The sequence below is a fragment of the Ambystoma mexicanum genome, chromosome 4q (genome assembly GCF_040938575.1).
Source record: "Ambystoma mexicanum isolate Mex_15411 chromosome 4q, UKY_AmexF1_1, whole genome shotgun sequence".
Taxonomy (NCBI): Eukaryota; Metazoa; Chordata; class Amphibia; order Caudata; family Ambystomatidae; genus Ambystoma; species Ambystoma mexicanum.
Genome location: NC_090928.1, coordinates 265759544 through 265785885, shown reverse-complemented (window position 1 = coordinate 265785885; position 26342 = coordinate 265759544). Strand labels below are relative to the sequence as shown.

The 26342-nt window shown below is 45.7% G+C and overlaps 1 protein-coding gene across 3 annotated transcripts in view; it reads left to right on the top strand.

Annotated features, from left to right (window-relative positions):
- The window catches only part of MERTK (MER proto-oncogene, tyrosine kinase), a 538988-nt gene that overhangs the window by 37913 nt on the left and 474733 nt on the right, over positions 1-26342 (top strand). The window lies entirely within an intron of this gene.

Here is a 26342-nt window from a genome sequence, read left to right as displayed (position 1 = left end):
GTCAACTGTCATTGTGGCCTTTCATTTAACAGCATATTCATGTTTTCTGTGAGGAGTTGTAGTCTTGCTTCATCGTAATTGAACCAGCTGTATAGAAGTACCAAATTCCAATGTTTGGTCCGGGTGGACCACTCACGAATGAAACACTTGCCTCTCACAGTTGACCAGCCTTTTCGAACGCTGTGGCGCTGCTGACTCAGCCCTTCTTCCTTGCTAAGGCCGGTATATTGTGTAATATAATCACCTTCCTTTTCAGTGTTTAGAAGCGGAAGGAATCCCGCTTGAAGTGCTATAGAAAGGGAAACAGAATCCCTGGCACTTGATAGGTAGTGCCAGGGCTGGCATGGAGTCTTTATTCCCGTTCCATGAGTTCATATTTTGATAGTCCTTAAACTTATAACTCACCTCAACAAGGGTATGATTATGATAGGTTATTTATAACGCGCTTAAGACCCAGAGGTTTCTAAGCGCGGACCCAGGGATCGAACCTGTGGTGCTCCAAGACGTCTTGCTTCAAAGGCGAGCATGTTGCCCCTGAGATAGCCTCCGATCATTCTCCCGCGTTATGGTGGCCTTTCCAAGCCCATGCAGGAGCTCCATAAACCCCGCTCAGATAAGGCCTAGATTACCTAACGGTAATCCTTGTTGCTACTTGTCTGACTCTTGCTTGTCACAGTCCTTGCAGAGTCAGATGGAACCCCCCTCCGGGCCCCTCCCTCCTCCGCCCCCCCCACCCCGAGCCAGGAGCCCCTACATATTTTGCATCACTTTTAGGGGCTAACATTGCCCATGCCTTAATAGGTCTCTTGGTTACCCAGAAACCTACTATTACCCAAGCCTGCCCATTCTTGGCCGAAGCCACAGAGTCTTAGGAAGGGTGGGCGGGACTTTGTCAAAACAGGGTACTACTTGGAGTAATGAAGATTCATTGTAATTAAACTAGACATTAGCCCCGCATCTCCCGTTCTCGTCACAGTCCCTACAAATGAAGAAAGTAGCAAAGCAGAAGGACTAGCTTCGGACCAGCCAAAGAGAAATAAAGTCACAGGATTTCCAGGCTGCAATACCCGCGAGCTTATTAATCAATATGCAAAATAGATTGATCAACTTCCTGAAGGTTTTTGTTACCAAATACGGCAGTCCTGGACTCCCCACTGCTCAGATGGCCACAGAAATAACATGCGAGCAGCAATGTCTTTATGGGAGTGCAAAAGGGGACGTTGCCCCTGTCCCCACCTGGCGAGGGTCCCCCATATTATTGCCTGATTTGAAGAAGTTATATTCAAATATGAATAATACAGAGCTTGATATTGTATAGCGTATAAGCTGTTGTTGACATGTATGTTCTGATTTGGTCAATTATTCTGCTGCAGTGTTCTATGTTTGCCAGTACACACTCTATTTTTCCAGAGTTCATACTCTTTTTGCGTTCAGTATAGGAGTGGTCGTGCTGTGCTTTCACCTTTCAGTGGGAAATATATTGATTATGTGTGATAATCAAGGATCAAGTGCATATTAATCAGTGGTCGAAGTGAGCGGGAAAGGTCGGGAGCAGTGTTCCACTACTTTTATTTTTTACTGTTAACAGCTCCACTACTTTTTGCGACCATTTTCACCATTCCAGAACTGTTCTTTATGAAGTTAAAGACACTTCTCCACTCTACCACCGGATATCAGTTGCAGCTAAACTGAAATCTGTTTCAACTCATCTGGCTGTCAACCAGCACGACTGCAACCCTTAGAAAATGTGTTTCACTTTGCTTCCTTCCTACTCTGCCCCCCCCCCCCCCGACAGAGTCACAGTTCCTCTACTTTTTTGTTACACTTCTACCACTGATATTAATAAATTTGAGTGCCACTATGGTTCAGGAGATAGGTCAATGCGTTTAGCACTTTTTGGAGGGATTTGTGTTTGTATGTCCATTCACAGTAGTACCACATTCCAGCTAAACTGACTCAGCCTTTCCTCTCTCTAAGGTTGAAAGCTTGGGTGAATACATAGATTGGCGACACTGCACCTATGGTACTACAAATCAATGGACCTGCACCATATAAGGCTAGTTATACATCCTTATATAGCCTCATTATGGTGCAGGTCTAAAGTGAGGTTCCTCTATACAAGTGTTGTAAAAACTGGCAGCCACCCCCTTTGAAGAACATGAAGTGCTACTTGGTTAGGAAGCTAAATCTTAAACTCTTCAACACAAGTGCAGAGGCTCGTATTACTGTGATCCTTGGCACATAATCCTAGTCTGTGAATAGGTTTGCCTACTCATGTATTTGTCACGCAGCCCATTGCTTGCTCTTTCTTTTCATGTAGGCCATTTGAGGAGAAGGGCCTATAGAGAGAAGTGTGACAACCACATTTTAGAGCACTCTGGCTATCTTATTTTCAGGTCTGCTTGTTTGACACATATGTTATTTTGTACAATTCCAAATTTTCTACAGCACACCAAAAAAAAGAATCCACTGGTCTGTGAGTTGGGTATATTCAAAGCTTTAAAATACTGCAGTAAAACACAGAGGAGATTTGTTAGTGTAACCTAAATTAGTATTCTGGGATTTGCATAAAGGATTTCTCTATTTTTTTCCTTTAAATAGTGTCATGTTTTACCAGTGTGTGATTTGCGTGCTGTTCAAGTAAGGTCTACAAAACGTTACTACTTTGGTTAATGAAAGTTAGTCACAAATAATGTCACCTTGCTATGTTATGATATATGATATGATATGTCATGACATTTTATAACGCTCCTGTACACAAGTGGTTCTACACAGAAACTGAGACACAATGTGGTGAAGTGCAGATATTGCAGACTAAGCTCAAATCCCAGCTTCACCTCTTGACCAAAGTGTTAATCCTGGGCAAATCACTTCATCTCATGCTGTCCAACCTGTCAAAATTGTCAGTACCTAAATATTTGTAAAGTATCACCCCTAAGATGATTTAATTATCAGGGTAAGCTCTTCAAAAAAGCTTCCTTCATGTTTTCTTTTAGTATAGTGTTGCTTCATATTAGGATGCTAGCTCAGTGGCAATGTGTTTGCCATGGGGACAGGAAAATGCTGAGTAACATGGTTTTGATCTCTGGTAGAGCGCTTTGAAGACGGATGTCCCAAACATAAAGCGCTAAACAAATCACTAATAATATAGCCGGCCCTGTACACCTCACTGAGCGGGGGGATTGCTATTCGCCTCCTGGGGTTCGTCCGGGGTGCAAATAGTTTTATTTGAATTTTTTTCAGGTGATGGGCTCCATGCGCATTGCGTGAGCTAAATCTCCTGTAAAATGAAAAATAACAAGATTGCTGCCGTCATAGTAATTATAAAAGGGACACAGTCCCTTTTCTATTTCTATTAGAGCCGCAGCCGAAGGTGGGACAGATTGCCAGGACCAAAGTACAAAGCACCGGTTCTACAGGTAAGTGGGGTGCGAGAGGGGTGGGGGAAGGGTGTGGGATGTCGCAGAAGGGTGTGAATTGGGTAGCTGCACGGGGAGGCAACAGGGAGAGGCTCTTGCCTCCTCACAATCAAGATGTCTCCACCCGGGGAAGGGCCTCAGGTGGCTGGAAAATGCAGGCAGTGCACTGTAAATTCTCGCCCTTATTTCCAGCCACACGATTGGCTGAGCCCATCCCTGTGTGCGAACTTGTAATAATAGTGGCCATTGAAATACTGCACACTAAAGTAATTTGTCTATTTTCCCGTTAATGGCAACACCTCTTGAAAACCAGGTTTCTCTTCTAACCTCCAACTATGTTCAGATACGTGCAAAATCCTGGTAGTTTTTAATCTGTACCCACTATCTATGCCATTGTACGCGTACCTTTCTCGTTGCTTCTAATCTGTCTCCTGTAGTGATGCTTGAGCACTTTTATATTCTGTGAGGCTTTTAGTCTGAGTTCTGTTGTAATCCTGGGGCATTTGTACCTTTGTTATACTGCTCCTGATCTGTGTCCTTAATCTATACCTTTCTTGTGGCCAATATTGTTAACATTTTTCCTGCACCTATGCTAGAACATATGTACCCTCATCATAGACTGCCAATGCTGCCCTTAAAAAGCCACTTGTTTATTATTACGCTTCCAGAAATAAGGAAGGCGGTAAAGGGACTTCAAAAGAGCACCCATTCTTATTTGGATTGCTGCCGCAGCAGCATATCAAATTTAGAGTTGTGATTGTGATGGGGCATGGGGTGGGGTGCGGTGTGACCAGAGATTCTTAATCCTTTCGTTTGTTTGGGGCCTTAAACGTCTCTGTGCACCTAGCCCTCAAAAAACCTTAAGAAGGCTCTGCAGGGGGAACACAAGTGTCTGCACATCAAATGTAAGCAAGAGGAACACACGTAACTACAGTCCAAGCAGCTGCCCTTCCTCAAATGTATCTGCCCGCCACCCCCAAAAAAGAACACTCCCACCCCCGCTCAAGGACCTCTTTTAGATAAGGATGTCTAAAATGGTGTGAACAATCAGCAGCCAACTGTCCATGACCTTGACCAACCAGATGCAACAAACACATTTTGGAATTCCCATGGAATCATATCAGCAAACACATGGGCTGTCTCCAGACATCTAGCACCCACTACCACCCCTCAAGGACTCTCAGACCCGGCACAGCATCTCTCTTAGTAGTCCCACAGTACAACTCCTCCAGACTTGGTGGATCCTCTTTCTCCATCCAAGCACCGACCATCTGGAACTTCCTACCCCGCACATTCACAATATTGGCAATCACCTGGCATTCAGAAAGGCCCTCAAAACCTGGCTTTTACCTCCCTCTTCTTGAAACCCTTCCCTCTCTACACTCTTAATAGGCACACATAAACACGAATCCCAAAGACAACAACCCTCCTATCTAGCAATACCCCACGGATGCCAGCAGCGTTTGCAGCGGAAAACCATGGTAAACTCTTCCTTCGCAAACACAAGACTCATACCCACCAATACCCCACAGAGGCTGGCAGGGTTCATACCAGCACACTGTGACAAACTCTTCCCTCCCAAACACAAAAACACCCCTCTGCACCGACACCCAATGAATGCCGGCAGCGTTCACAGAGGCACACTGTATCAAACTATCGCCCCACTCAACCCAAGCCCACCACCCCTCCCACTGCTCAGACTTTCGTTCCAGGTCAACCACGAATAGGGACACCAGCCAATCTCAACCACAAAGCGCGTTGAGGCCATAGACATGGGGAAAGGGTGCTATATAAATGACTAATACAATACAATACAACTCTCCCTACCAGAAAGATGGACAGAAACAAAAGGCTGCAAAGCCACCTTTTTGACTTCAAAAGGCTGCTTACAAATTAAATCTTGTTCTGCTATGAAGTTGAGTCCAGTAGAAATAGTATTTTAAAATACCAGAGTTGAAATCAGCTACGTCTGAAAACTCAAACTATCTGCAAAGAAGGAAACACTAAACACCCACTGCTAGATGATAAGAGACATAGGAGAGGAATAATGAGAAGGAACTCCAGAAGACTCCTGTCTGCAAAAGATTAATCAGCTGCAAACTTCCCCCAGGTCTCCTGGACTTAATAGCAGAGCTTTGTAGGTGGAGAATGTAATACAATATTTGAGAAGTACCTGGGGACACGTTTTGTGAAAATGCAGGGCCAAAGCATTCTTTTTAACCCCATTGGTGTATTCATATTTGTCAAAACAAAAAGCTGAAAAGTGCCGTAGGCAGGGACGTCATTTTACCAAAATTCCCTGGGCAGCGGAAGTGACGTCACACAACCCTTGACCTCTGATGAAATCACAGGAAGTGATGCCATTTGACCCCTTCCCCAAGTGACTTCACGGGAAGTTATGGCACACGACCTTCAGTAGGGTCTAACACCGAGTTTCCACCCAGAACATTCAAACACACAGTATCACATTCCTACTTCTTCACCCACCAGTCACTCCCTCATACCCCTTCTCTTACATCCACTGTCACTGCATTCTCCACACAGCACACACCGATCCAGAACATTCAAACACACACACTATCACATTTCTTCTCATTCACCCACCACTCACTGACCCATAGCACATACATACATCTGACACGCACTTCACACATGCAAAATACACATCACATTGAAGAATTCTGAGAGGAAGTCAAGCTACGACTATCTGAAAAGGGAATTAAGCTAGATGTGGAATCTGTATGGGCATGCATGATGGGGGGATTTACCAGACCACGCAACCTGAAACATGTTTGCAAACTCAAGGATCTGGCCTACATTCTGGCCAAAAGGAGAATAGCCATGGGCTGGAAAGCAGCTCACAGACCCAGATTAGAGGTATGGTGGAACGATCTCCTGAAATGGGCAGATGCTGAGACAGTAGCATGGTATGAGGCAGCCAGCAGAGGGGGGGATGATGAAGTGGGACCTCTAATAGCATGGAGACAAATGGTAGCCACATTGTCGGGATCCTCCCATGCCGAATCCAGTGAATATGACAAGTCCGAGAACGGTCAAGGGGATTAACCCCAAGAGAAGGGAAATCCGAGGAACTGAGGTGGAAGCTCGATTTAAAGTGGGGGAGGGGGGAAGACAGTAAAAAAGAATATGTAAATGTATGCTAAGAAGCTTGTAACCAGAAATGTCGGGTGTGTTGGTTATGTTTTGTTTGTTGTAAAAATCAATAAAATGTATTTATAAATAAAAAAACACATCACATTGAAAAATAAATAAAAGCCTTCTTACCTGTTTTTCCAGCTTCGGTCTGTCACTCCAGGCCACCCTCGGCTCCTCCGTGCTGCTCACAAACAGGGACCAGGAGGCTGGGAGAGCTTCCTGGTTCCTGTATATTAGCCGTGAGGAAGCCGAAGGAGAAGGGCTTGGAGCTGAACGTGGCATGTGACACGTGCAACATGTCATGTTCAGCTCACCCTGCTGAGTGCTTCCTTCTGGCGCTGCGAGCCCTGGGCCAGCCTTCACCCTGATGGGTGAGGACTGGGGCCCCCCCTAGTCCTGGTGTGGTGGGGCCCCCGCTACTCCAGAGCGTTGGAGCTTACATACAAAAAATACAGGGGTAGCAAGGGAGACCACTGGGGTCACAGCTGCGTTCCCTAAATGACGTCCCTGGCCGTATGTAGTGCTGCAGGTAAGGGTCTTAGACCGGCCATTTTTCCCTGTAAAAACAGGCAAATAATCTGAACGCAAAGATAGAAATAAAGATTTGGCGAGCAGAAGCTTCATGCAGCTCCTGGTCCTGAGGCATCACCCAATAACCAGAAACTTTATCTGGGTAACAAAGAGGTAATCCATAGTGTGCTGTAATTCTGATTTCCGCTTGAGATCCAAACTATTACTGTCCATTTTTGTCCATTATATATGACCAATTATGCTTGAAATCTTGTTGTTAAGCGATAATGCTCCTTTGAAACATTCCTAAACACAGAGTTAATGACACATAGGTATGATATGATATAGTATTTATTACCCGCCTGTACACAAGTGTTTCTAGGCGTGTAATACAAGCCTTTGTATTATACCCATTGGCGTGGGCAGTCTACAGTGGCTCTTGCTGCCTATTGTTGTGACGCTAAACAGGCTCTTCTAGGCCACAACCAGAATCTAAATAAGTCCCAGGAATTTTGTTCAACATAAATAAATAGGAAAAACAAATGCTTACAAGACAAAATAGGGATCAGCAACCCCGAGAATGGTGACCCTTGCTGGCAACCACACAGCTTCACAGAAATGTTCATCTAATGGCACCAGTAGAGCGATGTTATCAGAAGGGTGATCTAATTTGATTTCTGCATGATCTGAAGAGGCTCTAGCATCTTCAAATTTGCATGAATTATTAGGAGCAAAGAAGTGTGAAATACAAAAAGTTTAATATATAGGGGGTCATTACGAGTTTGGAGGTAGCCATGGCGCTATTAGTGCCATGGCTGCCTCCAAACCCGGGTCCGGGTCCGGTCTCACTGAATGGGGACTTACCGGGCCATTCCGACCTTGGAGGACCTGGTAAGCCCCATTCAGCCAACCATTCCCCATTCCCATTTGAGCCCCCAAAGGGCTCAATGGGAATGGGGAAGGCGCTAATAACGGGCCCGCAAATTGCAGGCCCGTTATTAGCTCCAAGGTCCCTTAATGGGTCCCATAAAGAACGGCTGGTCAGACAAGCCGTTCCTGCTGGGACACGCTAAGGGACCTCGGAATTGGGCGGTAAGGGTTTACCGGCACTGGCACCCTTACCGGTGCCTGTAAACCCTTACCGCCCAAACTCAGAATGACCCCCATAGTCTTTCCACTGAGCTTTTCTTGGTAAGGTGAGCGCACTCTCCGTGGTCGCTAATAAAAGTCAGGATCCACTTTCAGTTCTGAAACATTCTTCCTTCCTTCATTTTAACGTTCCAGAAACACGAACAAAATGGCAAAATGTAAAAAAGTTTTTCAACATCACTCGCATGAACAATACCCACATTGTGATGGGAATAATTTGTTTACTCCCTGAAAAATATTTGTACTCCCAACTCCAAAAAATAGAGAGTAAAAGCTCCCACTTCAAAATGTTACATAGATCTGTGGCACTAAGTAATTGAACCGGTCCACATTGACCAATAAAGTCCGCCTCTTGGGCCTGTCCTTCAGTCTTTGCTCTATAAACTAGACCCAGTCCACCCACTTCTGATTGTGGATAAGGGGATCCCCTTGCACCAGTTGTACCCACAAGCTTATCATGATTTCACATCCCACAAATTCCACTTGCAGCACCTTACACTTCAGAGTGTAGTCAAGGCACGGGTGCCCACTCTAACAACACTTCCTTACACGCCCCGTGACCTTTCAGCAGTCTGGTGGGCTGGAGGAAAAGTGAATCATGTATTATTCTTGACAATGTCATGGAACGAGAGGCAGCCTGATTGTTTTTAGGGGTTTCTGCTGCTTCCGCTTTGCAGGTTCATCTTTGTGTCTGGATATTCTTCGCTGCTAGGCGACCGGTTTGTTGGATCTGGGGTGTCATGGAACATGACAGTGGTTTACCCGGTGTTAATCTGGGATCCTACCAGTTGCCCATCCATATTACAACCTTCTGGTGAGACGACGTTGGTTGTGCATAAATGGAGGGCCATCTGACAATAGCACGGGGTTCCAGTCCACTGTTTAGACCATTCTCTTTACTATCCCCCTCTACAGCTCCTTTTCTTTGTAACCCAAGGCTTCAATAGAGCCCACACAGCATGTGGTTACGAATCTCACTGGGAGCTACGAATTGGGGGGGGGAATGAAAAGGCACATCATTCATTGTTTACATGCTGTTTATCTGATCATATGTGTGATGCTGAAAAGCAGTGGACTGTGGAGAGGAGAGAGGGCCTGGGCCACCAAGGAGGTGGTCGTTGTCCAGGTGAAGACTCAGGCGTGAGCTGACCCCCCCGCCCCCACGAAACATGGCTGACTGTGGGAAGCACGGGCACCCTGCGGCATGCCATGCAGGGAGGAGTTAAAGCCCAAGGCCGCAGTGACACTGGGGGGACTGGGTGAAGAATGCATCGTGGGCCTTGTGAGTGGGGACACCCGGGAGCAGGAGCGCTGGAAAGGCACCAAGTGGCCTGCCGCTCAGGCCCAAGTGGAGCAGCAGCCTGAGGAGCATCATCCGACCACCCAAGGACCCGGTGCGGGCGGCACTGAAGCGCCAGCACCCGGGGTGGGGGCCAGGAGGTGAGAATGAGGAAAGGGAAACTTGTGGCACTCCCCTGATGGAAGGGAGCGTCTCGTAGCATGTTGCGGACGCAGCCTAGGGCAGTGCAAGCAGGACTGCCCTGCACCTCCCACCAGTTCCCCGAGAGGCAGCACAGACATCCAGGGAGCACTTGGGGGCCCACATGGGGCTCGTTGATACAAGTGCTGCAGGTGGCACGGGGACAGCGAATTGCAAGCAATCACCCAGTGTTCATCCAAAGCCCTTCATGGCTGCCTGAAGTTCATAACACACGCCAGTAGGAGGACAAGACCCATTAGAAACACTGCAGTGGGGCGGACTCAATGACTCTAGAGAGCCCAGGGGTTTATGGATCAGAAGTGCAGGTACTTTTCACATTCATTGTCCTAAGGTACTGCCGGTAAGGCAGACTTTTCTGGTGTCCACTATGGCATGTTGGGAAGAGAACATGGAAGTGCCAATGGGTATTGCAGGAGGCATGGGAGGCTCAAATAAAGGTGTTTTTGCCTCAGACAAAGAGATGCAGAATATAGATTAAATACGAATTTTAGAATCCTGATTTTATTAAAGGCTAGTGGTCCAATGCTAGAAACGACCGCATTCAACAGGCTTGGCCACTTATGGTCATTTATCCTGGAAATGCTATTGAATTCGACCCCTCTGGTCTAAAGAACTGACACACATTGCAACATTGTACTTCCCACAGGACCCCTTGCTAGACCTATTCTGCATGGATATAGCCGAGCTGGCAGAACTGCTCACATACAGAGTAGGATTAGAGTCGTCGCACTATGTTAGGTTATGCCATGCATACATTCAAATGGACCCATGTGCGCTCAGAGGGAAGGATCAGCGACGCAAAGCGAATTACCATGTTGCTTGGGTAATCTGGTAGGGGGTTCGTACAGAGTTTAGACCCCCAGGTAAAGTGAGACCCATTAATAGGGTCCACAAGGCATTGGGAACCTGACCGACAATTTTAGAGAAGAAGGGCCAATCATTACAAGCTGGTTTGGGATACCTGGCCACTTTTCAGCATAGCCAATACAGGGTCCAAAATTGAGATTCGATGGGCAGGATCCGAAACTAGCTCCTGGATGTCAGGCATCACCCAGTAAATGACAAGAGCTGCCGATGGGGAACCGGGAGCAAGTACACAGCGCACTGCAAATCTAACTTCCACATGAGATGCACTCTTTAACCTTTTGCCCATTATATTTAAATGTGTCCTCGATCTGTCCAAATTCCTCTTTAGTAACATTCTAAAAAACCCACATTTGATGTAACATATGCATGTATATAAGGCACCAGGTGTCCTGGAGGCAAAACGTAGCTCCTAGAAGCTGTTCACCGGGCTCTCCTAGGGTAGAAGCAGTAGCTAAATGGCTCCCAGCAATTTGGAACCCTGCAGTAAATGCCTAACTAGACTTGCAACTCCTGGCTGGAAGCCATAATGGGAGTCCCACTGCCGTGTTAATGCTTCTGTGTTCTTTTATAGAAGGATGTGATGTGTTCTTACTGTTTGTTGGTTTGTTGTATTGCTCATTTTGGAGTCATATTTCATCAGAATTGTGTCTTCATAGCTCTGTTGTGGAATGAGCACAGCTTAATGGTGTCCAGTCATAATGTCGAATACAATAATGTCGAAAGTCAAAATGTCGAAAATATTTATTCGAAAATAAAAATGTCGAATTACAAAAATGTCGAATTTTTTTTCGAATTAATGTTTAAATAATTAATTAATTATAGTTTATAAAACATAATTTTTTTAAATGGTTAATAAGAATTGTAAGTGTAATAAGTCCTAACTATGCTACGTTTAATGCTATGCTATGCTATGTTTAATGGTATTTTAAACATTTTTTCTTTCTTTTTATTTCTATCTTTTAATTGATTAGTTGACTAGCTGATTAGAAACAATGTGAAATATGTAATAAGTAATATGATGAATTTATATAATTTATCAGTATGTGTAAAGTTTAAATATAAACTGTAACACATTATTAATAAATAAAATAAAAAAAATAAATAAATTAAATGGTTAAAGGTATATCCATGGTGGGTGGGGGGGATGGGGAGGAGGGGGGGGTTGGGGTAGGGGTTTGGGATGGGTTTTTTTAATAATTAATTATTTAATTAATGTTTTATTAAATACTTTTTTAAAAAAAAATTAAAGGTATATCCATGGGGGGTGTTGGGGGGGATGGGGAGGAGTGGAGGGTTGGGGTAGGGGTTTGGGATGGGGGGTTTGGGGGGGACCCCCCCAATAAAAAACGTTAGTATGTGTGACATTTTACATAGTTATTTTAACATTGGTTTTTCGATTTTTTTTCGACATTTTATTTTCGAATTAATTACTTTTTCTATTATATGTATGTGTTTTCGACATTTTTGAATTCGACATTTTTGAATTCGACATTTTTGTAATTCGACATTATTTTTTCGTTATTATGACTATAAACCCAGCTTAATATAATACGTGCAAACTGCTAAATAAATAGGTGAAAAAAAGACTGAGGCATAGGCAAACTATGCACACGTTTGTTTTTTGCAATCTACACAAAACCCTGCGGTTGCTTGTAGCAATGGTTTTTCTAGTGCATAATGTAAGAATAGTCCAGGTGATTACATTCAGAAAAGTGAAGTGTTGTGTTCCTTAACGCTCAGGAAAATATATTCCCCCATTTGGAAACTTGGGACTTCTTGCCCCTATACAACAATGCATTTCTGGCATTATACCGTTGGTATAGTGACACACCTGGCAAATGCAGCTTCTAAAAATTTGCCACTGAAAGTTTTGTTGAAGCAGCTTAGGTGTCACTGAGTAAGCTGAGTGCCATTTTTAGCAAAAAGAAGCAATTGCCTAATGTCCCATATTATATTTGTATTCCCTAAATTATGTGGAATTTTGGATTCCTGATGAACAGTCACTTAGACATGAAAAACATGTAGGCAGAGTGTGCAACATTTACGGTATAAAAATATTTTAAGAACATTGAAAAAAATGGTTTCTCCCAACCATAAGAGATCCCACGAGAGGATCAGCAACACCTAAACGTCTTCAATTGTTCAGCTGACCATTGGCAGTATCGTGATCTCACAGGAAAGTACCTACATTTCCCAATCGACAGATATTTCAGTCAAAAATGGGAGAGCCCCTCTACTGAGATCCAAGCCAAATAATTTGCAACTTAGTAGCATCTACAGTCATGTTTTAGCACACCGTGCCTTACTAGAGGAGAAAGATCGCATTTTAGTCTGGTTCCACCCCCAAGCATAGTCCAGTACCAAAGTGGTAGGCAATTTACCCTTGAACGAGACTGCCATCAGCGAACCCAGTCACGTGTTTCTGCCTTGTTGAGCATCATCAGTGATGTGTGGCTGTGGTGCAGTATCTCTCCAGGAGAGCGAAGGTTCCACGTCTGGAGCATCCCTACTGACATAGTGTGATACCCTAAGACTTTCACAATTTACCACAAATGTGAGGGTCCCTCTAGATTCATTTTCTCTCATGCAGAGGCTATAGCGAAAGCCCCCAGTGTCCCCCGCCTTCCCGGATTGAGACGCCATTGAAATCTTTGCTGCCTGAGGATTGTTTATAGATTGAAAAGTTAAATGTCATAGTTTCACATCTTATAGCAATCAAGAATAGAATAGGGACACCCAAATTATAGAGTTCTGTGCGATCAGTCTCCACTTTGATGAGCACCCTTGCTCCTTCAACTTTCACTGTCATGGTCTGCTGTTTACAGTGAAGCAGTGTATAAAGCAACTAAGCATTTCAACATGCCAGCCTTTACAGGGCTCGAAAATCAGATTAGATAAGCAGGAGTTAAAAGCAGCTCTGCGGTGTCCAGCATTAACCAGTGACCAGGAGCTACCGCTGGGGAGCGGAGAGCTGGAACATAGCGTTCCGGAAGTCTAACTTCCACATAACAAGGAAACATATTGTTGTCCATTATTTATGACCCCTTATGCTTTAAAAGTTGTATAGATGTGTCCTAAAGTGTTTTTACAGGTTGTCCCAAACACGCAGAGTTAAATTCACATAGGTGTGTTTGTTCATCGTCACTTGGTCTGGGAAGCCAAAAGTAGCTCCTGGTACCTGTCAGGGTCAAGCGAACCAGGCTCTTCTAGGCTACAAGCAGGAGCTAAATAGCTCCCAGCTCCCCTCAATTTCGAACCCTGCTTTATAATTATGAGTGCTTTCAATGAAGAGTTTGTGCTTTTATGCTGTTATAATTCGGGAAAATGTGGCGTCCCTCCTATAAGGCCATTTAAAGCACATGAACCTTAGCAACCCGGCAGATATAGTTTTTAATTTATAGCTGTCTCTGCCAAAATTGTAGAGTGCTACTGATTTTTTTTCTCAGTTTAAAAATGTTATGCTTTAGTGAATTGAGCGAGAAGCCGGTGTTTGGGTCAGCAACGTAGGATCCGCACTGTACTGTGCTTTGTTTCCCTCACGCAGAATTAGTCTTAACGTTTCATAGAAAAAGGTTTCTTTCATTAAATGTTGTTCCATAGGAATTTTTTGGACTAAAGCTCAAAATAATTCAATATATTTCAATGGTAGTCTTTGAGATTTCCTTTTCCTCTCCCTAGTCACCTTTCATGCGTGATGGGAGATGTTTTTATAATTTTTCCTCTGCACCCAAGAAGTCTCAGATCTCGCACAGCACATCGCCTAGTGGTTCCAGTTCACAATTCCTCCCGGTTGGGCGGATCCTCATTCTCCGTCCAAGCACCGATCATTTGGAACTCCCTACCCCTATGCACTTGCAATACTGAAAATCACCTAAAATTAACAAAGGCCTTCAAAACCCGGCTCTTCCTAACATCCTCTTGAACCCCTCCCCCTCTCAAAACTATATCGCTGAATCCAAACACAACAACATTCCTATGCACCAATTACAGCAAGGATGCCGACTGCGTTGGCAGCGGCTCACCATGACGAACTATCGCCCCCCCCATGCACACCAACACTCCTACTGATCAATACCCTAGGGAAGCTGGCAGCATTCGCTGAGGGACACCACAATAAACCTTACTCCTCCGAAGAAAAACAATACTTCTACCCACTAAATATCTCACAAATTCTGGCAGCTTTCGCAAAGGCACTACACAATAAACCTTCGCCCTCACAGTGGTCCTCAGTGGCACGCCATCCATCCATGCACCATAGAATGCAGCTATGGCTATGGCATTCCGGTCTAGCAGCGTACATAACTTTCCACACTGAAACCCCTGACGTACTCAACACCTCTGCCACTAGCATACAGCGACTACCAACGAAAATAAAATTCGGTATAGCTGGGCACCCATCAAATCTTCAGCAATAGCACTCTATCCTAAACCACCAAAAGCGCCCACCCATGTGTCTGACCTCTGGGCTGTTTACTAGAGCCTAGCCAGCCGGCGAAAATGCACGCAAGCATCTCTTAATCTAAACTCTTAGAACTGCCTACATATTGACTGCGGTCACTGAGGGTGTTCCAACCACAAAGCGCATTGAGGTCATAGAAATGGGGAAAGAGCGCTATATAAATAACGAATACAATACAATACAATGCATATTCAACTTGCCTGCAGTCACACTAATAGTCAATAAAGGCACCAAACATGGTCAATTGTGTACCATTATACAAATATTTTAAAAAGGGAGCATTTGTGTCAAAATGATCCCTCCACATCCAAAAACCCCAAGGGCATTGCTCACCGGACTGGAATGTCATACGCTACGCACATGGCCAGATATGAGTTGTGTGCAAATTGTGATGTTATTTTTTCTCTCAAGTGAGTGTTTTTGTTTTGTGAAAAATGAGTGCGCAATTGTGTTAGCGAGGGCCTTTGGTCGTGCACATTGTCCCATTGCAGTCATGTTGCACAAGTTAGTGCACAAGTGCTCATAGGCATAAGTCGCGCATGAGGGTGTATGATATGCAGTGCTTTAAATGGGCCGGTCCTACCCGGCACTCAGTACCTGCACTTCTTACTTTTGAGCATTTGAGTGCCTGCACTCAGGGGAGCCGACTTAGGAATTTCCCGTAAGGGGCCCAAATACAGGAAGTGACATCACTGGTAGTTATAGGACCACAAATTTGCATGTAGTCGCCAACTTGGTGCAACGGCGTTGGGGGGGTTGGATCCGCGCGCAGAGCAGAACAGTGGAAACATTGGCTAGCATGTACTGCATATACTAATGTCAAGTAAGAAGGAGATTTAAGCCTTCGAGTTGCATTCCAGTAGGCCATCACTGCCCCTACTCCGCCCCTCTATAATCGTCCAGGTTGTAGTAGCCCTCAAAAGGCAGAGCAACATAACTAGGATGGGAGAACGAAATGCCGTCCCATCCTGTGAGTGTGTCAAACGTCAGAGCAAAGACTGTGCGTGTGCCTCCTACCTTGGAGCACAATCTCACTAATTTGGTGCAAATCTCGCAAGTGGGAGCATGGGAATCCCCTGCGTGTGTGTGGGCTGCAGAGCCCGGATCACATGCTCACTTCTTCAGTGTGAAACTCTGGCCAAGGCTCTTTGGGCAAGCATTCAGGATGGGTCTCACACCTTTAAACAGTGTGATATATTGAGTGGGCACCTCACTCTTTGGAGCATAGTATCAACCGTTGCTGGTAATCTCACAACTGAATGTACAGTTTCACTCTTGGTCATCTCAGTGACCCCATGTATATTAATGGAGTCAGTCTCCCATCTGGGAAGATAATTATATTTCTGTTAAAACACCCTGAATTGTCACTCCAGTTTTCTCGATCTATAGATTCATACCATATTCATTCAATGTGTGTGCAGGGGTGATAACTTGTGTATGAGAGAGCTCATTCTTTCATTCAGGAGAGATAAAGGGGTAACAACCCACTGTATGTGGGATCAGGCTAATTTTGCCCCATGGCCCCTCCAGAAGGAGTGAGCAGGTTTTAAGACCCTGCTGATTCTGCTATCCGACAGGCTCGAGCCTTTTATCCTTTGCCCCATCACGGCTCCCAACATCCTGAGCGGCAGTTTATGGACAGCACGCAGCTCCGGACATGCCTGTTGCCAATTGAATGTAGACATATCTACTATTTAGACACTGGGAGAGAGCCATGAACCCACATTGGTGGTGAAGAAGCACTCAACATACAGAACACAATGGTATAGTGTTGCAGTCCTGCTGAGAAATTACAATTCTGAGCATGTGAGCAGTAGGCTGGATCAGTGCTGCTCCATAAAAGGTGTAGAAGCCTCTGTGCGAAGTGGCAGTACTGTCCCAACGGTGAGAAGTGTAGTATTTTCACATTAACTATGCTTAAGCACTTTGGGTTATTGAATAGTGCTGCTACATTCTGAGTAATTCCATCCCTTTTAAATATATGAGCTCTTGTATAACCACAACAGTGTTGAGTTATTCTGATGATGACAGACTTGTCCAATAGTTCTCGTTCTGTATCATTAAATGTACTTCAGATCTTTAGAGTATCGGAAGGATAGCTCAGGCGCAACATGCTCGCCTTGGAAGCAAGACGACACAGAGCAATACAGGTTCGATCCCTCGGTCCGCGCAAGACAGGTTCACTCCCTCGGTCCGCACAACACAGGTTCGGTCCCTCGGTCCACGCAACACAGGTTCGCTCTCTCAGTCCACGCTTAGAAACCTATGGGTAGTACACGCATTATAAATAACCAATTAAAATAAAAAGAAAAACATCTGTTGAGAAGTGCTGGGGCCTTGTCAATAAGAGTGTAGCAGCTCAACTGAGAGGTGCTGATGTTGTCCCATCAAAAGTATAGCAGCCCCACTAAGATGAACTAGCATTGCCTCAACAAAAGTATAGCAGCCCCACTAAGATGAACTAGCATTGCCTCAACAAAAGCATAGTATTATCGCTGAGAAGGTACCAGCATTGCCCCATTTCAAATATGGCGGCTCTACTAGAAAGTGCTGGCTCATACGCCTCCGCTCCCCGCCCATAGCATTCCCCCTCACCACGTGCACACTCAGAGACATGCAAACAGTCTCATTTGCCCTCTCCCTGCACCTGCTCCCTGCCCCCTCCCTCGCTTTGCATATGTACCAAGAGGGGTGCACAGATGTACAAATACACCAAACCCAAAACGATTTTTAGAAATTGAAGGACAGACTTGTTTTGCATCTGTGCCTCCATTTCTAAAAATCCTTCTGGGTTGGGTGTACCTCTACATCTGTGCACACCGGTGCACAGATGTAGAAGTATACCCAACCCAAAACGATGTTTAGAAATTGAGGGACAGATGCAAAGCAAGAGCCTCTTGCTTTGCATCTGCCCCACAATTTCTAAACATCGTTTTTCCCCGGCTTTTACCCGGCCGCCAGAGAGAGAGACACAGTATGGATGGAACAAAGGGCCATCCATACTGCGTCTCTTCTCTCCGGCCTGGGGGGAGGGCTCAGCCCCGGCTTCATTCTGCAGGGGCGGGGGCAGGCCCTGCAGCCCCCCCGTACTCGGCACCCCTGTCTGCACTTCTCAAAGCCGGAAAGAGAGTACTGGTACTGGACTAGGAGGCAAGGTTAAAATGAAAGCATTCCTTTTCAATTCATCACAATAAAGGACTAAGCTCCTGCATCATTTGCTGGGGAAATCAGTACTCTCTCCCTTCTCCTCTTTCCACCACCTGCAGTGCCCATAATGTCTCCCTGCAGAACAAAAGGAGAGCCAGAGATGCAGCTCCTGAGCTCTCAGCGCTCTATGTGCGCAACATCATTTTGCTAAGTGGTCTTCACGTGTTAAGTACGGGGCCCGTGAGAGTTTTCATATGGAGCACCAAATGATTTGGAAAGCCTGGGGAATAACTTTTTTTTAACATGTTTCTTTGTTATTAGCAGTGCCTTTTCCAATGGGTAAATGGTTAAAGAGTTGTGATGGAAAGTTTTGGACTGAAAACACACAACTCCAGTTACCTACCAAACTCCTTGTTACTACACAATGAAAGCGAGCAATAATACAACTCCCCTTTTAAAGCTTAGTTTACAGCTATGATATCTGCTAGTTTGACACGCAACAAAGAAAGTCTCAATTTATATGAATAGTCAAATGTTCTTAACACAATTAACACAATGTGCAACAACAAACTGGAAGTTTGTGTCAAAGAATCCCAGATACACTGCTTCACCAAAGTGTGAATTCCTTGGCGAATAATTTACTCTCTGTGCATCGCCTGCAAACATTTGGAGTTCTCAAAGCCTGCCATCTTTTATACATAACAATATGGATGTCAAAACCAGTCTGTGATTGATGAGTGTCTTTGAGAGATGGTTGCATTAGGCTCACAGAATCACATGTAAAGGTAATGACTTAACAGGAAACCATTATACTGACATTTTGGTTGGGAACACTGAGATGTTTCAGCAGAGTCTACTCTCAAGGCCAGACTCCACCGAGAGTGAAAGAGGGTGTTAAAACATAACTGAAGTGCGAGTGTGGGCGGTGAGACGTAGAAACAGACAGAAATAGAGAATTAGATACAAAGAGCGGCACACATAAAGAACTAGGAAAATGGAGTCGTAGAAGGACATGCTGTGTGAATATAATTGAAATAGGTCAATGAGCCTCTGCCGGGCCCCAGCGTGAGAGCCATTTTAAGACCCCTCCCAGGCTGAGCCCCAGCCCACTTAAAGTCTGGAATGGTGAGTACCTGCACTTCATTTTTTCCATTTAAAGCACTGATGATATGTTAGTGTTTTGCCGCGCCGTCCATGTACTGAGTGAGAGAGTACATGGAACAAACTTCCATTATCTGCAGCGATCGTCAACCATGTGTCAGTGGTACCATGTCATTTCGCAGAAAAAAAATGACTTCGAAGTTATTTACTTCGGAGTGATAACTTTAAAATGTTACTAATATTATTTATTATTATTTTATTAATTGGGGTTCCACCCCATCGTCCCCCTTCACTACTACACATACCCAAAACCCCTCCCCAGTCCCATTTTACCCCTTACCCCACAACTACATATATATTTCAAAGTAATCACTTCAAATGAATTTCTGTCATTGAAACCACAGGGTACCATGTCAGTAGCATTATAGGTTCAGTTCTTGAGGTATGTCTTTTATCTACGTTGCTGAATGACATGTGACCAGAAGGGTTCAAAGTTAGCGCTGATTTGTTGAGGTCCAGGGAGGGGCTATTCATTGCAACAGTGTTTGTCCAGACATACGTTGCTGAACGCTGAAGTGCTGAGGGACTGTTACAGATAGACCTGTTTCTAGGGGTGGGCGAAGTGGGTGGCGACCCAGGGCTCAAAGTGGGGAAGGGGCGCTGCAGGGCAGGTGCATAAAGGCCTCCCCACATCAGGCACAGATAGTGAGGGACTGGTTGTTTCATCAGGTTAACGTCCGTGTCAGCGGCGCACTGACCACGGACAAACGACAGAAACTCCCACAAGCTCTTAGCAACTCTTTATCATCTTAAATGGCCCTAACTTTCACAGGGAGGGGATTGGCAGGGCTGAGTGGGTGCTGAAATGCCTGACAATAAAAGGCAATTCCCATAAAAACTAAAGAGAAAGGCAGGGTGGGTAAGGGCGGAACCTGAGGTGCTGGACGGGCTTAGTGAGAAAATGAGGGGGAGAAAGATCAATGATGTGGTTAGTGAGTGGAAAAGGGCAAAGTACATGAACACAGGAATGAAAGGAGAAAACGCAGAAGGAAAATGTACAAAAATGCCAGAAGGAAAGAAAAGAGGGAGGAAAGGGTGAAGATTGCATGAAAAACCAAAGGCAATTAACCAGGTATCAAGTGTGAAATGAGAAAAAAAACAGTAAGGGAAAGTGGGTAAAAGATCAAACGAAAGCAGGGGATTGGACAAAAAACAAAAGGAATACAGAATGGAATTAAAAAAGAAAAATGACGTAAGAGGGAGAGAATGCTGGTCGAAAGTAGGAACATGCAGTAGAAGGGGATCAGGGAAGGTTGATCTGCACACACAGAAAAGGGGAACAAGATGAAGGAAGGGATGCTGTCATCTCTCCCTGGATCTTGGGTGCCTCTGACTCCATAACAAGCTGGTTCTCTGCCTTGACAAGATGTATGTTACATACTTCGTGATGGTGGCCCGGATAAGTGTCAGAACTCTGCCATTTCTAACAATTACTGCTATTGGTATTTAGGTCGGTTCCCAACAGTTCCTGAAAACAAATTGCAATCGCCATCTGGCTGACTAACACCTGAAAAATGTCAGGTCATCTTCCAGCCCACAATACCCCATCCTGTACTCCACAATTTTCACTTCTGCAGTATTTTTATGAATAATGTTGATCATTTGTGCGATGTGCACCACAGGCTGATGTGTGCCTTGTCTCACTTACGGCATCACCACATGCAAGGTGTCATCCAAACAGAATGGTGAGGCATACCTCGCAGCTCACACGGCTGTGGCACGCGTCACCCACCGTGGAGCCAGTTCATAAACACAGCTAGGCAAATACCATCCATAGATTTCAACGGGCTTTCTATGCTAAATCTGATTTCATCCACTTGGGGGCTCAAAAAGCTTGAGATGTTTGGGGGATGTGAATAATATACTGCAGTGTTTGGTGGTTAGAAGTGGATCAGGCTGGGGCAAGGCATTTAACTGGGTGGGGAGCCAGCCTGCACAATTGCTTTTGCCAACCCCAGGTCATTGGTCCCATAGATGCAAAAGCTGTACCTTCTGCTATGATATGTCACAGGCAAGAGGGCACGCTGATGCTGGGTATGCCACAGGGGAGAGATTGCCCGCCTTTGCAAGTTTGCTGCATTTGAGGGAGCTGTGCACAGGTTGGGGTGGCGGACGCCCTTCAGTGGTTTGCCCTGGGCACCATATTGCCTAGAAACTGCCCTGGTTACAGAATGTGCACGAGCAGACATATACTGAAAGGTGGTAACTCTGAAGCTTGTACACCGTTAGCTGCTGGCAAATGACGATACTTCTACATTGCCCATTGGAAGAACACTTGCATCAAATAGAGATGGCCCATGAAATAGAGATGGCCACACTGAGTAATCCAAAAGAACATGTGCACAGAGCATGTGATAGACCCACCAGGAGCGACCATCATATGAATTTCTCGGGAGACATTCGGGCAGTGCCATTGAAAGGGTATGAACATTGTTAGAGATTGGTTTTCCCAGGAGGTGCCTGGACCCGAAGCACCCGCTTACTCGGCTCCCCTCGTTCTCTCCACTGGTGGTTTCAAGCTGCCAAAAAAATGAGTACAAGAGAAAGTATGGATTGTCTTCTATACCATAAAGAACATCCTGGTAGGCTTCATTCCACCACATTGGGTATGTCGGCTGTGTGGCAAAGGGAGGCCCTTCTGTGACCGTCCCCACTCAGGGCAGCAGACATAATACCTGGGGAAATGTTATTTTTTCTGCGGATGCTCCGTGAAAAATGATTACCGCCTAGAACTGCAATATCCATGGCCAACCTAAACCTCTTGCGCAATCCACCTCATACACGGCCGACTTCATTCATGGTAGAATGCTTCCAATCTGCCAGCCAGAAGTCAGAAGGAGTTTTGTTAACGCATACTTGGTGATGAAACACTATACGGATATAGCAGATATTATCACTTCACATAAAAGTGATGTAACATTTGTTACAGAAACTTGGCTCATAGACAACATGGCATCTGTCCTGTTCTAAAGTCTGCCATGTAAACTGTGGTGTTCCCCAGGGTTCAGTGCTGTCCCCTGTTTTGTTCACCATCGGCCCTTTAAGGAAACTTATTAAATCCTTCAGTGTCACCCATATCAACCATGTGGATGAGACCCGGAGAGATGAGCTGAATGGACCCAGACGTTTCTCGGACTCCCTTGTGGCAATGCATACTTGGGTGTAGCCTAATCGTGTAAAAATGAAACGCGGCAAAACAGAGATCAAGTTTTTAGGGACACAGACAGGACACTGGCCTGTAGATCTATGGCTAAGGAAACTGGGGGGGCGGGAGGGGTGGACTTCCCTGTTTTTCCAACCTGCTTAAGTAGCTTGGTATTTTGCTAAATTAAGAAGCTACTGCAGCCGCTCAGGTAAATTCGGGGGTTAAACCTGCTTTCTGCACATTAGGTCACCTGAAAAGAATAGTCTCATTCCTAGATTTTCCTTGTCGGGTCCAGGCAGTGATCGCTTCCTGTTTTCCCTAATTATCGAATGAACAGACTATATATATATAGTGCCTTCAGAATGCAACGGCCTGTGCGCTGCTGTGGTTCTGCAGATTTTAACATGCCTCCCCGGCATTGAGACAACTACCCCGGCTGCCTGCTGAGTGCTGTCTTATGTTCAATGTAAGAGGACCAGGATTAATAAAATGCCTTCCCCAAGCAAATTAAGATTGACAACTTCTTCCTGAAGCAGGATCTCCAGTTTTAGGCTTTTGTGATTCCCAGAGTTGGTCATTCTTGGTCTAGTAAGTATAGCCATTACGACAGAGATTCTCTTTATCGGCACACCTGCACCCTCCTTTCCTGTCACTCTCTCACTGGCTTCCCTTGGCCCTCTTTCTGCTCCCACCTCTGAGGCTAAGAACCTCTGGGTCATCTTCGATTTAACACTCTCCTTTTCACCTCACATCTCTGATGTCTCTAAGAAGTCAAACTACCAACTGCACCTCCTTAGAGGTATTATTCCTTTCCTCTCCTTCCCCCAGAAGCTCACTGTCTCCAGAGCTCTGGTTCTCTCTAGAGTGTACTACTACAACAGCCTCTTTCTAAATCTGCCTGCTTCTACTCTTCGCCCTCTGCAACTCATCCAGAACAGGACTGCGAGACTTGTCCTTGGCCTCAAGCCCAGGCATCGTATCTCTCCAGCGCTGAAATCTCTCCATTGGCTACCGGTGGCTGCAAAGATTAAGTTCAAGACCCTCTGCATTGTCCACAAGGCCTTCTGGGGCCTGGGTCCTCAATACCTCCAACTCTCTCTTCGTAAATGCCTTCCTACTCAAGCTCTTCTCTCCTCCACCTACCAACTCCCCCAGGGTCAGTTGCTTCTCCAAGCAACGAATTGGTGGCAGATCTCTTTCTTTGGCTGGGGTCTCCCTCTGGAACAGCCTCCCTGCCTCTCTGAATCTTTAGAAGAACCATCTCCGGAGCCGGAAGCACCTCAAGACCATCCTCTTTGCTTCTGCCTTCTCTCTTCCTCTCCCCTGCTGATTTCCTGTCTGATACTGCACTGGTCACCTGGCTACCCTCTGATTCGGGACAAGGGTCCTGCCCGACCGGTTGCGCACCCGCACTGCCTCCCGGCAACCTTTGCACTTGGGGCCGCATCTGTAACTCTACAGTCCCCCTACTTGCACTTTTGGACACCCTCTGTCTGCACTTAGCCTTGCACTTGCAAACTGCTGGCTGCACATCTTGTTATTGTTTTAATCCCATGTACAGCACTACCCCCAGCCCCTTTCCCCTGGCACTTTTCCCCTCCCGTCTCCCCTGCACTTGCGCGATCTCAATGTCACTTGGACTAGTAAGATCGTCTCTGTCCTCCCTCTGTTCCCCCTCCCTTGCCTCGTCGCGCCTTGAAGCACTGTGTATAGGCACGTTATAAATGCCATATCATATCATATAAAAAAAAACAGCCACTATCTCTGTGGAATTCGCTGCCTTTTTCCATCCAATGCAGCAAAGACCATTTGCACTCTAGAAGGGCTTTCAAAACCTCTTTCTTCCCCCAGTACGTTTGATTCTTGTCAATAGCAGCCAAGTTGCGTGAGTTAGCTAGTGCCACGAGGCTGCTACAGTGCCAATTATGTACTCTACAGTCCTTAACAATGGGAGCACAGAAATTCATATTTGAAAGTTGGCAATAATTGAGTAAACCCTCAATTTGGCATCAAAATGCCAGTGAATACGGAGAGAAGTAAAAACCAAATCATCTAGTGTCCTGCACAAGCAGCAACGCGAGCCTGTAATAAAATGACGACTGCTTCATTAGATCCGCTAATCATTCACATCAGACTATAACAAGCCTCACAAAGCCACTGTGTATGTAATACTGTAGGTAGGTGTTGCTTAGGCTTCCAGTGAAATAATTGCCATGATTTTCTATACCCTGATTACATATTTCGGAAAAGGGTGTTCCTGGCTACCTTGCATTTTTGATTTTTGGAAAAATTAGATTTTCCACACTCTTTGCGGTTTATAAGAAGTGCAGATTTATTTTTCTTTTCGGTATGGACTCATGGTCCTAGGGCTGGTCAGCCGACACGTGTTTCGACCTTGTGGGTCTTTATCAAGGCTATCGGTATGGTTAGATCTTGCCCCGGGTGGGGTCTTGGTGATGGTTCAGGCGGGTCCTGTATGTTGACAGTGCTGGTCCTGGGGGTCCTTCTATACGGAGTGCTGGAGCGGTTGCTCCTTCAGTGTTGCCGGTCAAATTTATTACATATTTCATTTGCAATTTCAATGGGAAAGCGATCAGTGTAACCTCCAATTGAGGGGGCCTGGTCCCTCCCTTGAGGTAGCCTAGTCCCAGTCTGGTCTGCAACAGGGTGAAAGCCATGCTTTTGTTTCCTACCATTGAAAATTGGCAGAGTTTAGGCATAGACATGTGTTAGTGTAAGGAGAGAGGAAGCAATGCGAGACATTGACTGTCCTCACAATGCGTTCCCAGGAGCCTCATGCCTGATCAGATGGCAGGTCATTGGCTGTGCTGGGCTCTGGCAGGGCAGAGAAGTGAGTAGAGCGATGAGCCCTACTCACTCTGCTCACTAGAATCTGCCAGGCTCTATAAGCAGACCGGCTAGGTGGGTGTTTGGGCATGCTGGATTGAGTGCCAGCACTGCTTTAAAGCACTGCTGTGCACCTGGCCATCATGGAAGCGCTTGAGGCCTGCTTACAGCCACATGGAGATGCCTACACAGCTGTTGCTGGTTGGATCCCTCTTGGGATCATCTGGGAGTGATCCGCATACTCCAGCCTTTTGTACCTGTCTTTTCCTGAGCTGGGGCTACTGCACTGTTAAAGATGGCAACCGGGTGATCCTGGCTCCCACATTGGTGCTAAGTAAGCGAACCAGAGATGTATGATAGCAGGACGACTGGCAGGGAGATTTTACGGACACAGCTCTCAACTGTGAGGATGATTTCCACACCACTCTTGATACGCTCGTTTTGTTTGCGGGTGCCATATAGTGTGGATGTGGTCAAATCTGCAGAGATCCGGTTTCCACAGTGTTTGCCTCATCAGCACCATTTTGAATTTGATTCACCACGCCATAGTGGAAAATCTGCTTTATGTGTTGCCCTGCTCTGTGCAATCTTAATCCTAAAGCATCTCTGGCCACATCAGGATACTGATGGCGATCCAAGCAGATTCACTGCATGATGCAGTGTTAGGTAGGGGCAACAAGGGTCCACATGCGTTCCCGTGCCTAACACTGAATCACGCAGTGAATCATGGCATCCCTTGGGAAGCAGTAGTGCTCAGGTTCTGTCGGACGCGTGGTTGTAGTCATTGTAGACGTAAAGTTGGGCCTCTGCAGCATGATTGAGGGCAATGCTGGATGTCAACCGCCAGCCTAACCAGCCGATGCAAAGTTCGCCATGTCATCGTTCACCCTGCTTTCGGCCCTCCTATTAGTCCTGTGGGCCGGAAACGAATGCCTCCCTGTTCCGCACAGCCTGTTTGACTGGATTGAGGGAATATTGGTA